Below are 17,884 nucleotides of genomic sequence, written 5' to 3' on the forward strand. Positions count from 1 at the left end.
GTATTGAGTACAGTAGTTGGGAGGTCATGTTGTGGCTGTACAGGACATTGGTTAGGCCACTGCTGGAATATTGCATGCAATTCTGGTCTCCTTCCTATCGGAAAGATGTTGTGAAACTTGAAAGGGTTCAGAAAAGATTTATAAAGATGCTGCCAGGGTTGGAGGATTTGAGCAAAAGGGAGAGGCTGAACAGGCTGGGGCTGTTTTCCCTGGAGCGTTGGAGGCTGAGAGATGTCCTTCTAGAGGTTTACAAAATAATGAGGGGCATGGAGAGGATAAATAGACTAAGTCTTTTATCTGGGGCGGGCAGTCCAGAACTAGAGGGCATAGGTTTAGGGTGAGAGGGGAAAGATATAAAAGAGACCTACGTGGCAACTTTTTCACACAGAGGGTGGTACATATATGGAATGAGCTGCCAGAGGAAGTGGTAGAGGCTGGTACAATTGCAACATTGAAGAGGCATTTGGATGGGTATATGAATAGGAAGGGTTTGGAGGGATATGGGCCGGGTGCTGGCAGTTGGGACTAGATTTGGTTGGGATATCTGGTCGGCATGGACGGGTTGGACTGAAGGGTCTGTTTCCATGCTGTACATCTCTATGACTCTACATCAGCATAGAACATAGATCCATTTTATTGGCCACAATTGTGTAAATAATATTTGACAAATGTGGAATTTATGTGAGGATGGCACTTTTAGCAGAGATAAAGGAGAGCTGGTGAGATGTGATTATATTTGAATTTTAACTAACTAAACTTATTACACACTGGTTAGCAGACAGGAATAAATGTCTAATTTTCAAAGAGGTGTCAGAGGTGGCTGGGGAAGGTTAAGAAAATAATCTAGGAATTAGCAGATGGAATATGATGTGAATAATTGTAAAGTTATTCACTTCGGTTAAAAAATGGCATTCTTAAATGGTATTAAGTCGGGAAATGAGAGTTTGCAAAGGAATCTGGTATCTTTGTTCATGTGTCATGACGTGTATGCAGCTACAGCAAGCAATTAGGAAGGCAAACAGTACACTGATCTTAATGGAGAAAGTGAGGTCTGCAGATGCTGGAGATCAGAGCTGGAAATGTGTTGCTGGAAAAGCGCAGCAGGTCAGGCAGCATCCAGGGAACAGGAGAATCGACGTTTTTCCTGAAGAAGGGCTAATGCCCGAAACGTCGATTCTCCTGTTCCCCGAATGCTGCCTGACCTGCTGCGCTTTTCCAGCAACACATTTCCAGCTACTGATCTTAATGACCAAGGGATTTGAGTACAGAACTAAAAGGTTTTTGCTATAATTGTCTACAGCACCTGCAGTATTGACTACAGTTTTGTTCTCCTTTTATCTAAGGACGTATATACTTGTCATAGAATTCAACCGAGGTTCATCAGATTTATCTCTGGGAAAATGCATTTGTCTCATGAGGAGCGAATGTGGAAACTGGAGCTGTATTCTTTAGAGTTTTAAAGCATAATAAGTGATCTTAGGGAAATCTGTTAAAACCTTTCTAGGGCTTAAAAGGAGGGATGCACATAGGATATTTCCTCTGGTTGGTGACCATAAAGGCAATGAACATCATTTCAGGGGAAGGGATAACACTTGAGATGGAGATGAGGAATTTCTTCGTTCGAGGGTGGTTAATCTTTCGAATGCTCTACCTCCTCTGTCCCTATATTCCTATAGTGATCAGATTGGTTATTATAGGTATGATATCAACTCAGTTGCCATTTGTTCAAAAAGTAAATGAACCTGCTGTAGGTTGAACTGAGTTAAGAGGGATGGCCGTTCCCCTGATGCCCTTTTGCCAATGTGGATCTGGCATGACAATCCGGTCTGGCAGCATCTGTAGACAGAAAGCAGAATTAACATTTTCATGTCCAGTAACTCTTCATCTGACGGGTCACCACGCTTGAAACCTTAACTCTGTTTCTCTATCTGCAGATGTTGCCTGACCTGCTGAGTTTCTCCAGCAATTTCTGTTTTTGTGTGTTTCAGATCTGCAGCATCTGTAGTTCTTTGTTTAATTTAGCTGATATGAATGTCTCTTGTTTGATGCTGACTAGTGGCTCCTCACCTGTTCCATAATCCAGAAACCACCAGCACATCCCACCCAATTGAATTGTAATTATCTGCTATTCAATATCAGAACTAGGTGAGCGTTCAATGTTTCACCTTTATTGAGGTAGGTGTATATCTCCTGGGATCTGGCAGTGGAAAACTGTCCGGTTGTCAGGTCTATGAAATAAGTGAATATGTTGATTGCTGAAGGACCTTGATTCTTTGAGGACAGATGGAATATTCCAAAGAAGAAACAGATGGCAAATGGCACAAAATATTTAGTAACCAGGCTGATACCTATTAGAGTGGGTGAAATATGGCGACTCTTACAAACATACGGATAAAGTGGAGCATTTAACCATTTGATCCCTAAAAACCTATTCTGCCATTTATTAAGTTGATGCCTGTTGTGATGGCCTCAACTCTATTCTCCCACCTACCCCAATAACTTATCACTCCTTTACAAGTCAAATGTCAATCTAGCTCTGCCTTATCAGAATTCAATGACTGCACTCTGGAAAGAATCTCACAGACTTGAGACACTCTGAAAAGAAAAAATTCTCCTTCCCCCAAATCGGAGACCCTGTACTTTTTAACATTGAGCCTTAGTTGTAGTTTCTCACTTGGGGGATAGCATCCTTTCAGCATCCACGGTATCAAAGCCCCTCAGTAACATCATATGCTTCAATAAGATCATCTCTCATTATTCTAAACTCCAATAGATCCAAATGCAAATTGCCCAACCTTTCCTCTCAGCCTTTTCATCTTTAGGCTCCTTCAGCTTATCCAGAGCAATCTATTCCATCACCTATTTATTACTCTTCCCTCAGATTTGCAACTGCTGAGAGTCAGGCAATCTCCATAGATTCACTAACATGGTCATAGACAGAGTTGAGCAAATCAGTTGTTTTATGCTAAATTTACATTTTCATCTATTTAGCAATAAAATGAAGGCAGCAGTAAAGTTCTTTCAGAATGCATGTGAACACTGCCTGGACTGAAAGACCACTTATAAAGGTAAAGGCAAGAGACAATCTGAGCCATTAGGATATAATTTGGCACAACTTTCAGGTGACTGGCTTCGGAATTGAAATGAGTCAGGCAGGTATCTTGTGAGGGCAATACCATGCTGCGTTCATTGGGTTGATTGTACCATGCCCTCTAGACAAATAAAAACTGGGTCTTCCCCGTTCCCAATTTCCTTTGTACTATACTTGATCCAATATCGCAGGGTGTGCAATCATGGGGAGCCAATCCAGTCTATGTTCTGTTTTTGTTCTTACAATTTACCTCTTATACCCCTTTAATGAGCTTTGAGAGCCTGCCCCTTGTCCTTTTGCCCCTTCCTCAATAAATTCCGTCTCACCTAACTTCTCTGGTGGGTGTGTGTGCTGGAGTGTGGATGGTGGATTTTTCTGATGTGGAAGAGCAGCACCTTTTTACATTCAGTTAGAATTCTTTCTTTTTCAAACCCAGAAGCATCTTTGATAAGCCAGGGAGAGAATTCTTCCTATCTGAGTGCTGTCAAAGATAACAGCTGTTCACAATGGAAGTGATCTTACTGAAAGGTTCCTCAGGTCTGAAGGTGTAGATGGGGAAAGGTTGTTATCCCTTTTGGGGGGGGGGGGGGGGGGGGGAGTCTAGGACCAAATGGCTAGAGTTTGAGATTTCCCATTTAATACTGAGGTATGGGGGAATGTGTTTTCTGAGGGTAGTGAATCTGTGGAGTTTGCAGCCTTGACATCCCTCTGCAGTATTAAGTAATTCAAAGACTGAGATGGGCAGATTTGTAATCAGTGAGAGAATTGAGGGTAGTGGGGAAAAGGTAGGAAAGTGGAGTTGAGGATTGTCAAATCAGTTGTCGTCTCATTGGCAGAGAAAACTTGATGGTCTGAATGGTCTGTTCTATGCCTTATTGTCTTAACAAGTCAATGCTGAAGGGTTGTTTTGACCAAAGTAATATCATTCTGAAGAATTTAACCATAGGTCCATGGCAATATCAATAAGCACCCACTTGCCAACCAATTGGCGCACTCCTTCCATAAAATGTAAATGTTGGTTTTCCCCTTGAATTGGTGTTCTTGTGAATTGTCTTCTGTAAAACCAAATGACTGATTCTTTTTTTGTGTGTCCATTAGCCATTGATGCTCTTAATAAATTTTGAATTTGATACACTCTTACATTACTAAATGTATTTTCTTGTTGCTGATTTGCTTTATTTCTCTAGTCCCTACTCATTCGCCGTTTCCCTGTTTGTACTGACTTCAACTGATTAGCTTCGATTCACTTCTTGTCACTTATTCGCATTTTCCTGTCCGTCATCTTTTTGGCTATTCTTTCATCCCTTTTGATAACTTCTTTCATTTCTTCTGACAGATTTCTGATTCTCGCATCATCTCTACTGCTCCACGTCTTTCCCTCTTAATATGAGGAAGATTTAGAACCATGTCAGTTTGAGAAAAGAGTGGGAAGAACGTGTACTGAGCAGGTAATGTTGTACTTCAAGTACACAGGCCCTCCCAAGCTAATAGGAAGCTGCTGTCACCAACTACCACCACTTCATTAAAGTTGTAGAATTGAAGGCCCTCTTGTAGCACAGCGATAGTGTCCCTATCCCCAGACTGGAGGCTCAGGTTAAACTCCCACCTGCTCCAGAGGTATGTAGTAGCATCTCTGAACAGGTTGATTAGAAAAACAAGTTAAAGCACAGAATTCTCTCAGGTCAAGCATATCAGATGTGAAGTGGCAACGACTCAGTAAAATAGTGACAACCGCCTTGTGCTTGCATGGTGTGAAACATTGCATACCATGCTCGGGATCATTCCTTAACAGTAACTTGCTGAAAACTTGTCTGTGTCTCTCTCTCTGTCCTTTCTGCTTCTCTTCATCTTTTGTTCACAATAACTCTTTGAAGCTAACTTACTTGTCTAAACATGCTTTGCCTTGTTTTTTTAAAGATTATAAAACAAACTTAGACATGTAGCTAATTATCATCTATCTTTCTTGATGCCTCAGGTTGTTGGTAGATAGTTTGCTGCGCATCAAAATATCTGTTCAGATTTTTCTCTGGTGTTTTGTTTTTTATTTCTCTCTCTTTATGTAAAATTCACATTATTTTAGCTAGAGAACATGCTTTATCATTTGCACTGACCGATTCATGCCAAGGCGAGCTGGGTGATTGCTGGAACATGTGACATTGTTAACTCCCTTCAACTGGAAAGAATTTCAACTCTAAGCTGATTTTTTTTTAAAAAAAAGAAAATGCTCAACGTCTCTAAATAAAACTAATTGTTTAGTTCTGGGACAGCCTAATAGGTGCACTTGATTGACTTTGTAGAGACATAGTGTTTACAGCACAGGAAGAGATCCTTTGGCCCATCATGTCTGTGTCTGTCATCAAACATCCATCTATTCTAATCCCATTTTCTAGCCTTATATACTATAGCATTTCAAATGTTTATATAAATACCTCTTAAATGTCTTTTGGGTTTCCCCTTCTACAGCCCTTTTAGGTAGTGAGTTCCAGAAGCCTTCAACCCCCTGAGTCAAAATATTGTCCTCAAATCCCCTCCAAACCTTCAGCTCCTTACCTCAAAACTATGCCTCCTGATATTGGCTCTCTCTACATAGAAGAAACATTTCTGCCTTTCTACTTATGTTTCTCAAACTTCATCCACCTCCATCAGATTCCCCTTACCCTTCCCTACTCTAAGAATAATAGCTCCAGTCTATCTAGTCTCTCTTTATAGCTCATTTTTGTGACAGAGGTACTTGGAATTAAGAATATTGACACATCAAAGTCACAAATGGTGGACAACTTTGAAAATACATAACTGATCCATGCAGGTTCATACAGAACGTTGGCTGATTATGGCAACTGAAGTGCCAGGAAATGATCATCTCCATCTTGCGGGTCTAACCAACTGCCCTTGACATTCATCAGAAATACTAATACTGAAACATCCATTGTTAAACTTCGGGACACCATTACAATAAAACACAATTGGACCTGCCCTGTCTACTGAACTGCTCAGGGGCAGGACTGTCTGAATGGAACAAACTGCAGCCTGGCCTTTTCAGCAACCCTCCCAAACTCCACCCTCTGACAAAGGCAAGGGGGTAGAATGTTTTGCCCTGCTCCACTCTGCTGAGGTTTGGTGGTGTTTAGTCAAACAGGGGCAGCACAGTGGCTCAGTGGTTAGCACTGCTACCTCACAGCACCAAGGTCCCAGGTTTGATTCCAGCCTCGGGTGACTGTCTGTGTGGAGTTTGCACATTCTCCTTGTGTCTGCGTGGGTTTCCTCCGGGTGCTCTGGTTTCCTCCCACAGTCCAAAGATGTGCAGGTCAAGTGAATTGGCCATGCTAAATTGCCCAACGTGTTACATGCAATAGTCAGAGGGAAATGGGACTGGGTGGGTTACTCTTTGTGTAGGGCTGAAGGGCGTTTCCACACAGTAGGAAATCTAAAAAGGAGGTTGGCCGGTGGGGACGCTGCCATCTTTTTGTCTCCAGTGTCTGCGTGGGTTTCCTCCGGGTGCTCCGGTTTTCTCCCACAGTCCAAAGATGTGCAGGTTAGATGAATTGGCCATGCTAAATTGCCCGTAGTGTTAGGTAAGGGGTAAAGGTAAGGGTGTGGGTGGGTTGCGCTTCGGCGGGGCGGTGTGGACTTGTTGGGCCGAAGGGCCTGTTTCCACACTGTAAGTAATCTAATCTAATCTCAACTTCATTCCTGACAGGATGACCTATGCACATGCCATCTCCTCCACTGCTAATTAAGTGGGCAATTAACCCAGTGGGAGGTGTTGGCATTGTCTTGCTGTGCAAAACGCCTGACAAGCAAGTTGCTTTGCAGTGGGAGGAGGTGAAGGGGCTCGCTAAAATGGGGTCAGTGCCTACCGAGGTGCCCAAGAAAGTGGGCATTGGGGGACACACCCACTGAGGGCCACACCTGCTGCCTGCATTGTTGGCAGTCTCTGTGCAACCCTCAACCCCTCTCTGAGCCCCCTGCTGTCACTCATCTGTGGCCTGAGATCCGTCTCTGAGGTCAGGTCCCTGGGGTAAGTGTTGAAGCAGCAGTCACTCCTGGCATGTGCTACTGCTGCCATGCATCCTGTGTTTTCCTGGGGCTCCTTGATCCTACCACTGTTTAATGGAGAGTCACTTAATCTGACAGGGTGTGCGTACGATAGATGATGTGAGGCTCCTGCTGGTATCCCAGGTTGTGGGCAAGACCTCTGTCATCAAGCAAGGAAACGTCAGCTTCTCTCAGTTTTCCATTCACTGGTACTCCATGCTGATTAGATGAGCCTTCCTAGAAATCAGGACGTAGTCTGTGTATTGCCTTCTCTGTAGGTGCTTCATAAACACTGTCACAGAATGGTACCAGATAGGCCACACAAGTACAGGCCGGGGGACCTGTGACCACAGGTCACTGCTCTAAACGTTTGCTAAAGTCCTCAGTGTCACGGGTCTCGGGAGGTGAAAGTCCCCCTCTGGAAGGCATACAGGAGGTAACATTGAGCAAAGTTTTTTTTTAAACTTTTTTTCTTAGTGACAACCTCCATTTTTCTCTTTCCGTTTAGTTCCGATGCCAGCTCCCCCCAATAAAATTGCAACCTGTTACTGACTTGGGCGGTAAGGCAGGTGTTAGATCCTGTATTATGGATGTGTTTGAGGTGCTCATATGTGATCTGTGGCTAACTACTCAAACAATAAATGTGTGTTTCTAATACTCTTTGCAGAAAGGTGGCTCCCTAACGCGGTGCATTCTGCAACTGCCTACCTCACATTACAGAACATAACCAGAGCCATATCCCAATTCACCTGCACTGCTTTTATAATAGAAACTGATTTACCCTCTGCCAAACACTTTCAATTTTCTTGAAAAGTTTAATGGATAGGGCAAAGTATTTCAAAACAGCAATAATAAGCATTTTGACAAACAATGGTTTATTTAAAATTAAAAATGGCTGTAATAAGTTAATTCAGCCTATGGCTGTGAAATTGTAAATGTTTCTCACTGTAGATCTGCTGAATTTGACATGGTTCCTGCATCTACAGTATTTCATTCTGCAATTAGCTTCATATCTCTCCACGCTTCAGGCTCTCTGCCTTTATTCCTGATGAAGGGCTTTTGCCCGAAATGTCGATTTTGCTGCTCCTTAGATGCTTCCTGAACTGCTGTGCTCTTCCAGCACCACTAATCCAAAATCTGGTTTCCAGCATCTGCAGTCATTGTTTTTATCTAGTTGATTTTAACCCTACTGCGAATCCTCTTGCAAGGATGCCTGCCTTGAAGGAGTTTTCCTCCTCTCTCTACAAGAATCTCAGGGAGTCCCTCTCCCACTGCAACTCCCAGTTCATTTCCTCTGCCCTGAAGCTCTTCCATGCTACTTTCTCCCCACCCCCACCCTTCTCTAGTTTATCTCTCCACGCTTCAGGCTCTCTACCTTTATTCCTGATGAAGGGCTTTTGCCCGAAATGTCGATTTTTGCTGCTCCTCAGATGCTGCCTGAACTGCTGTGCTCTTCCAGCACCACTAATCCAAAATCTAGCTTCATCATAGCCGATATATTGTAACCACTGGATGGCGCTGCAGGACAGTTTGACTCCAGTCCATACTACAAATCTGCATTATACATAACCTCAGAGATCATCACAGAGGCACCAGAGAAAAAAATGTTTTTAAGTTTCCTAAACAGGGCAGCTGCTGCAAATTACAACAAACACCAAAGCATTTATTTTTTCAATAAAGTGCAATTCCTCAGCGTAAAATTGTCTTTATTTATTGAGACTGCTGCATAGAAACGTGCAGGGCAGTATTTTCACAGCGAGCCCATTTCAACATTTATTTTTCATTCTTCCAAAGAATGTTTTTCAAAACTTCATGGAGTCTGTCATAGGGTAAGTATGATTTCTTCCCAGAAGGAACATTTATCATATGTTTTACAGGTACTATTTCTTCTTGCAATTTTAAATAACCATTAGAAAAAATCAAAGTTGAAGTAAACCATTTGGAATATCAACGTCAGTTTTTGCAGCTGACAAATGGCCTGGGAACATACCTCTGACGTAAAGCTCAGTAAATTTTACAATCAATTCTAAAATTTGCAATACAAGACAGCCTAGTTTCTGTTTCTGTCAATGTTGCACGTAGTCCTCCTGTCAATAGTCACTCTCCCTGTATGTTCTGATGGAGATTCACTGGATACTAAACAGCAACTCTGCTTTCCCTCCACAGATGCTGCCAGATCTTCTGTTTGTGTGGCTATATAGTGGTGGACAGAAACTAGGTTGTTGTCTTATGTTGCAAGTTTAAGAGTAATGGAGGGCAGTCGGTGCATCCTGGCCACTGTGTGATCAATTATTGGTGTACCATCCCAGATTTTAGACTTTGTGCATCATACTGTCCAATTAATTGGCCAATGAACTCAGAGACCAGGTTGGACATTTTGGGAGAGAGATGGGAAGATTGAGTCAGAAAACTTGAGTCAGATCCCCACTGCATTTTGTGAAGGTAGGCGTAGAACGGTCAGGTCCAAATGGTGACAGTGGAGTAAGTTGGAGATGCTGGTGTTGCTCTGGGGTGGACAAAGTTAAAAATCACACAATGCCAGATTATAGTCCAACAGGTTTATTTGGAATCACTAGCTTTCAGAGCGCTGCCCCTGCAAACTCCACAACCACATGATGAAGGAGCAGTGCTCCAAAAGCTAGTGCTTCCAAATAAATCTGTTGGACTATAATCTGGTGTTGTGCAATTTTTGACAATGGAGTGGATCGTGAAGGTGCTGTAGTCTGCCATCTGTTTTCATTTACAACTACTTCGGCCCAGGTATAGTGAGGAATTTCAGGCCCTTGGGCATTCACCCTGATATCTGACCTGTCCCCAGTGCTCCCTCATATTCCCCTGTCTATTCCATATTCACTTTGTTGGTATCATCGATATCCAGAACCAATAGCCATTGCCAAGTCTGACTGGTCTTTGAAACAATCCTGAAAATAACCAAGTATGCAGAGTCTTTGAAAAATAGTTGGAAAAGAAAGTACAGCTTGAAACTTCTTAAAAATGTCAAAAACCATTTGTATTAATATCAGGATTGCTTTATTTCATACTTCATTTCCTGTTCATAAGCATACAGTGACAAACTCTTCAAAGAAACTAATTATTACATTGTAATAGACATATCAATCAAGTGGCCTTAGCCCAGCATTTGTAATGAGGTCATCTAGCAACTGTATCAACAAGAGCTGATTGATCAGGTGGCGTTAGTTTGATAACTTACGATTGGGTACCTCTGTGGTTTACTGTTCCTCTGAGGTGTTAGAAATGACTGACTCCCCCAAAATTCGGGGGTGTTTGTTTGAACTGATCAATCCTGAAATAGACCTGACAAAGTTGGGATTACTGTATGCAGACTCCGCATCCTCAGCTCTACCATGTGACATAGAGTCGTAATGATGTACAGCATGGAAACAGACCCTTTGGTCCAACCCGTCCATGCCGACCAGATATCCCAACCCAATCTCTTTGGAATCTAATCTCAACAGGTATTTTAAATAGTCTTCAGTCAATCCAACTTTGTGAAAATCTGTACCATTATCATGTCTTTGTATTCTATTGCAGTCAAGACAGCATTGTGTCTGCAGCTGACCACTACCTTTGGGTTTGAGTGGACACAATACAAATTACACAGTAACTTGTGCTCAGATTTACCACAGAATATTGATTCATTTTATCCCAATTGACAAAGTGAAAATCTTTGTGGGATTTAACCTTGTTGTCTGCTGATAACAAAACAACAATACATTGCACCTTTGGCATGGTGATACTTTGAGTTCCTTCACAGTTGTTAGAGATAACTCGGGCAAACCAGAATTGAGAAGAGTTGGGGAAATGATTGAACATTGGGTCGCAACTGTAGTTGTTTTGAAGAGAACATTGGCGATAAAGAGCAATGAGGTTGGGGAAGGAAGCACCAAAGAGCAAGTCAGTGATGCTGAAGGCTTTGTGATCGCGAAGTAAAGGAAAGGGAAGATGTGAAGGATCAGAATTGACAAATAGATGCTGCAAGTTATTATGCAAGGCTGGAGGAAACAGCAGAGCTTAGTTGGCTTTGGAGGTATTCAAACATAAGGCAAGGATTTTGAAATGCACGTGATGGGAGAACTGGGTAAAGACAGGAGTTAATGCTGAGTAGAGATGAGTAAAGAAAGGAGTATAAGTGTTTAGTTCAGATTTCACAGAACTGCAGAATTACTGCTGGATGAACAGGAGGATGGTAGAAAATCATTGGTCAAATTCATGAGGTTGGGCATAAGTGGTTGAAATTATTGAGATGGAAGATGTCAGTCTTGATGTTGCATTAAATGTGGGATTTGAAGCTCAGTTCAAAATTAAGAAAAAAATACAAGACTTTGTATAGTTGGGTTCCATCTTAATGAGTGGTTAAGTGGGAACACAGGAGGATGAAATGTCTATGAAGATGGTTGCCTTATCAGAGGGAGCAGGGCAGGTGCTAGCTGAAAGGACTCTGAACAGAGGGAGAGGAGAAGGGAGTGCAGGCTTAAGTGATGATGACACATTGAAGGACTTGAGAAACGAAAGAAAGAGTTCAGATGGGAAAGTAATTGTAGAGGACAGAGAGGCTGTGGGTGGACATTTTTAAAGACAGGTAAAATTACAACCAATTTGAAGAATGACATTATGCCTGAGGAATTAGGTGCAAAGGTGTATCAAATTTTCTTCATGTAGAAAGAATCTTAGCTTCAATGAAATGAGGGAAGTGTGCTCTTAGCTGGGAAATCCCAGTGGGACAGTATGCCAAAAAAAGGGCATACTGTCTCCCCATATGTCTCCCCATGATTGGCTAGCTACTGCTCCCAGTGGCTTCATGTTGACAGTACAGAATTGATGAATGAAAACCCTGCGAGTAAATAGTTCACAAAGGATCATCTGCATCTCTCTCTGAGATGGTGAACTGGCTTTGGTGAAACATGGAGATGTTATTACGTTGTTATTAAGTTATTATAAACAGATGCCCGAACTCATGAAGCACAGACACCATGATGGGTTTTAGTTTTGAAGGGGATTTCAGAATTAGGGATAATCAAAGCTATTGAGGGATTTGAAGACAAGAATGAGAATTTTAAATTCAAGACATTGCAATGTAGGTCAGTCATCGCAGAGATGATAGACAATCCATACTTACTACGAGATAAGACAATGGTGGCAGGGACTGAGACTGGAAGAACAATTATCAGTGTGTTGGAATGACATGAATGAGGCTTTTAGCAGCAGATGTGCTGAGATGTACCAAGTCAGGCAATATTATGGAAGTACAAATACTGTGACTCATAGCATTAGAAGATGCCCCTATTTTTGTATATAATCAGCCAATGCCCCTTTTCAACCGTGGTCCATGCTATAACTCACATTGGTAGTCAGGTTCAAGTTTCCAATTAGGCAACCTGACTTGGTCTGGCCTGCGTGTGACTCCAGAAACTCAGAAGCTAACCCTAACTGCCCTCTGAGCAATTGGGGATGGCCAGTAAATGAATGAAGAAAAACAAACTTGGTCATTTCAGGTCCTTGACCGGCCTCTGCAAAGGATGTCATTCCTTGATCTGCTGACTGAATTGAATGGAATTGGGAAGGAAATGAACGTTGCAGCCCCTCCACTGCACCCCCACCCCCCTCCAGTCTGCCCCTGTGTGCCAGTTAGAATGACATTCATTGATACAAATGATGATTATCTCATTAACTGGCTCTTTTTCCTACATCATAACAACGACAACACTACCCAACTTTTTCAGTGACAAGAATGCTATGGAATCCATGTGTATGAAAATAAGTGTGAACAGATGATCCAGGAGCAGGACTAGGTTATATTGCCCCTTGTACCTACTCCACCAGTTAATAAGATCACGTCCATTCTGAATGTGGCCTTGACTTCACTTTCCTGCCTCGTCCCTTCACCCTTTGATGATGATCCATAACTTTAAAGATGGCGGTGGAGTCAATGGGCTGATCACGGAAATTGTCTGCTCCCATTGGCTTTCTTTTTCCTTCTTTCCTTTTGGGCTGTTTTTCATTTTCCTTTGTTTTCTTTCCTTTTGGGTCTGGAGAGTGGTGGGTGAGGGAGGAGGCATCCAGCAGCGGCAGCTACGTCAGAAGGAGCCGGACTTGACTCCACCCCAGCCCAGGGTCTCCAGGTAAGCGAGGAGAAGGTCCTGTGCTGACTGCCCCAGGCCTGCACTGTTGCTCTGGGTCAGCAGCTGGGTCTGGGTGCCTAAAGGACGAAAGTTGGTCTCGACACAGTATGCTGGTCTTGTCCTGGCGTGGAGATCTCTTCCCCGTGTGAAGGTTGTCTTCAGCCTCCAGGTATTCCAGCGGCTTGGTGGGCAGGTCCCTGGTGGAGTGGGGTGTCCCTCCCTGGAGTGGGGGGGTCCCTGTCTGGTGTGGAGTCCTCTGCCTGGTGTGGCTGTTTCATCCTGGTGTGTCTCAAAAGGGGAAACATCTTTTCCGTACTCACCCTGACAACTGCCCTCAGGATTCAGCATGTCTCAATAAGATCAGCCCAATGTACTGAGGTTGTCAAAGGAGTTACAGAAATGTAGGCTCTTTGTGCCTTTCCTTTCCGTGGATTCCCCGGATCAACTTATGTTGGACTAAAATCATTCAAACAAAGTTGTTGTGGCATTTTTGAGTTCTGTTGAGTTTCTGGGCTCCTGTCCTGGCCTCCAATGGGGTAATCCCATAGGAATTCCATTCGGTTTGCCTAGAGGTATCTGAGTCAGTATGGGGTGGGCTGTGGTGGGACAGCAGGTGGGATGGTGGTGTACAGTGATCAGATGTTGCAGCCTTCCTGCCTGTGCAACTTTCAGAATGACGAGTCCCTAAATGCTGGTGTATGTCTGGTTGTTTTGAGAGGGGTGACTTGATTATTTCAACGAGCCCTGTGACCTGCTCCTTTGTTTTATCGGTCATGCTTCACTGAGAAAAGCTACCACAGGGCTGCTCTGGGAGCTGTGACTCACCCATTTCCTCCTTTGATGGCCCTCGTGGCCGACATTTTGAATTAGTCCCATTGATGAACAGACTCTCCCTGTAGGTACATCTTGATGCCGTTACTGACTGACTGGCAGTTGCAAAACATTGACAAATCTTGCTAAAACTCATCAGTAAAAAATAAATTGCTAGCTGCTCAATATATCTAAGCTTGCTGTTTGAGTTACAAATTTGATTGTTGCATTTCAGCTAATTGAGAGATATGTTTTGTATTGTTCCTTGGTATTTAGTCTATCCTTATAGTCAGTCATGGCAGATTACCTTTAATATTGTCGAAAGAATGCCTCTTCATTTTATTTTCCGTTGGTGAATAGATAAAGACACAAACCTTTGCAAAGCATTGCGATTATATCTCTTCAGGCATTCAATGTAGGAATTGGCTGCATCAGCGGGATTTCTGGATTCCTCTGAGTTCCTGTATAGAATCGAATGTTTTAATATTGCAGCAGAGGTTTCTGTGATGATCCTTATTTGTGGAGGTCAGTAAATTACCAGCAGTTCATGAAATCAAAATGAACTCAGTGGGGAACTAAGGGAAGATGACTGGAAATTGTTTTTTTTAAAATTCAGATGAATATACTCTTGTAAAATCCACAAGTTTGGCCGAAGTTTCATCAAATCCCACACCTGCTTTGTGTTTCATAACAGTATCGAGTGAACACTGGCATAACTTTCATAAAATTATGGGAACTTAGAGCACAGAAGGAGGTTGCTTGGTTATTCAGGTCTGTGCTAATTCTTTGAAAGAGCACTTCGGCCCTAGACCCACACCCTCATTTTTTGTCCTCAACCCTTTAAGGGCCTCATTCTCTAATACTTTTTAAATTTGTCTTTAAAATTGTTTATGGATTCAATGTATTTTTCAAGTAGCCCATTTAGAAGCAATTCACAACTGTATGATCTTTGGAATTTTATGAAATCAGAAACATTGTAACAGCTCTTGTAAACAGCATTTCAGTAACTGACCCCTGCAGAGCTGTTTTACACTGTAGCTTGGGCCTTGACTTAGTTTAGAGAAATGGAGGTGATTCTAATTGAAAAATATAAGATTCTGGGGAACCTTGATAGCATAGAAACTTAGAAAGTGATTTAATGCATGGAAAATTTAAAAAACATGAAAGAGCCATGGAGGCTGGATTATGAATATGTTTAAGGTTGAGTTAGACAGATTTTTGACAGGAATGGCACCTGATGGTTATGGTGGAGTGGGGATTGGAGAGGCGATCACAGGCAGGAAAGTGGAGTTAAGGCTGCAATTATTATATAAGACAGTTGGCCTGAAAGGGATAACTCCGACTTCAGAATATATAAACGACTGTGTCTGGGTGGAGCTTATCAGTTTGATGTTGGTTGTTACTCTGTTTGATACTTTTCTACTGCAGAGACCTCTGACTCACCTCGTGTCAATGTACATAATCTTAAGCAACATAACCTGTTAGCTTACTATTATGCAGTAATAAACCAATAAACTATTTCTTGTTATCTATGTGTCTCTTCTACCAAAGACTTAAACCTTTGCAGAACAACTACATTCTGTCCTTAAAAAAGACCCTGAGCTTCCAGTTGCCTGCCACTTCAACATGCCACCCTGTTCCCTGGCCAACAGCTCTGTCTTAGGTCAGAGTGGTGCTGGAAAAGTACAGCAGGTCAGGCAGCATCCAAGGAGCAGGAAAATCGATGTTTTGGGCAAAAGCCCTTCATCAGGAATGGTGGCAGGGAGCCTCCAGGGTATGGGGGCATTTATCTCTCCACCCTGGAGGCTTCCTGCTTCCATTCTTGATGAAGGGCTTTTGCCCAAAACATCGATTTTCCTGCTCCTCAGATGCTGCCTGACCTGCTGTGCTTTTCCAGCATCATTCTGATCTAAACTCTGGTTTCCAGCATCTGCAGTCCTCACTTTTGCCTGACATCTCCGTCATCGCCTTGCTGCAGTGTTCCAGTGAAGCTCAGTGAAAGCTGGAACAACAATATCTCATTTGCTACATGGGGACCCTGCAGCCCTCTGAACTCAATACCGAGTTCAACAATTTTCAGGCTTGAGCTCTTCCATGTCCTTATCCCTACCCTCACACATCAGGCCTTGTTATTACATAGTTTGCTATGCACACAACATTGTTAGCCACTTTCACGTTAATAGCTATTCACACTCCTAGCCGGATCATTGGTCCAACTGTTCTTCTCTCTCTTTGGAATCTATCTCCATCTATTGTCTGTCCAATCTTCCTTCTACATATAAACGAACATTTTCCAACCTACCATCAGTTCTGAGGAAGGGTCCAGACCCAAAACTTTAACTCTGATTTCTCTTCACAGATGCTGCCAAATCTACTGAACTTCTGCAGAACTTTCTATTTTTGTTTCTGATTTACAGCATCTGCAGTTCTTTTTGGTTTTTATTGTTGAATCTTGAGAATTTGGCCAACTGAAATATGATCACTTCAGAGCCAAATCCAGTGAATGTTGGAGATTTGAAACAAACACAAAAAATATTGGAGAAACCCAGCAAGTCTGGCAGTATTTGTGGAGATCTCTCCTCACCCCTCCTGTCTGAAAGTGTATAAAATAACATTTTCCTTTCTGTTCTGAAGAAGAGTCTTACAGGACCAAATGTCATCTACTGTATCCATTGCACCCGATGTGGTCTCCTCTACATCGGGGAGACAGGACGCCAACTTGCGAATCATTTCAGAGAACATCTCTGGGACATCCGTACCAACCAACCCCACCGGCCCGTGCTGAGCGCTTCAGCCTCCCCACCCACTCAGTCAAGGACATGCAGGTCCTGGACCTCCTCCAATGCCTGAGGAAGAACACCTCTTATTCTGCCCTGGGAACTTGCAACCACAGGGGATTAATGTCGATCTCACCAGTTTCCTCATTTTCCCTCCCCCATGTTATCCTAATCCCAAGACTCCGACTCGGCATCACCTTCTCTTGACCTGTCCATCATCTTTCCCATCTATTCCATCCGCTCCGACCTATCACCTTCTCCCCCACCTTCATCTACTTATTGCATTCTCAGCTACCTTCCCCCCCCCCCCCCCCTCAACCATACCTTCGTCCCATTAATCTCTCGGGCCCCCCCGGCCAACAAGCCTCATTCCTGATGAAGGGCTTATGCCGAAATATCGACTCTCCTGCTCCTTGGATGCTGCTTGACCTGCTATATTTTTCCAGCACTGCACTCTCGACTCTGATCTCCAGCATCTGCAGTCCTCACTTTCTCCTCCTCAATGTCCACTCTGTTTTTCTCTCTCCACAGATCCACACTAAACAGTGGGCGGGAAGCAAGTTTCTCGCAGGAAGCTGTTGGTTTGTGCACAAGCTTTGAGATTGTCAATCATTAGTTTGAGCATATTAATAGGAGGACAGCTTAGGCTTTGCAGTATATTGGGAGATATTCAGGCCAAATTATAGGAAGGAAATTTGAAAAGAGGAAGAAATGTTTGCAATGGATTCAGCAAAAAGGGTCAAGGCCAGAGGCAGAATGTTAATGTCATGGAGGACATGACAAAAGACGAGGGAGTATGTTCAACATGGGGAAAGCAGTGTGCTGACTGTAAGAAGCTGAAAAGCTGAATCACTTCACATGCAAATATTTCATCAGAAAGAAGCCAAACAAACCCATAAGGATGGCTGCTGGCGAGTCGACAGTCAATGGTTCTGATTAATCCCTTTACACTATATAACAGGTTAACATTACAAGGTTTAAATTATAAATGGCTTGTGACTTATCACTGGTGATGGCGATCACTTGTTAGC

This window comes from Chiloscyllium plagiosum, unplaced genomic scaffold, assembly GCF_037043375.1.
Source record: "Chiloscyllium plagiosum isolate Xiang-an unplaced genomic scaffold, Cpla_swu_hap1 HiC_scaffold_5, whole genome shotgun sequence".
In the NCBI taxonomy this organism is placed as follows: Eukaryota; Metazoa; Chordata; class Chondrichthyes; order Orectolobiformes; family Hemiscylliidae; genus Chiloscyllium; species Chiloscyllium plagiosum.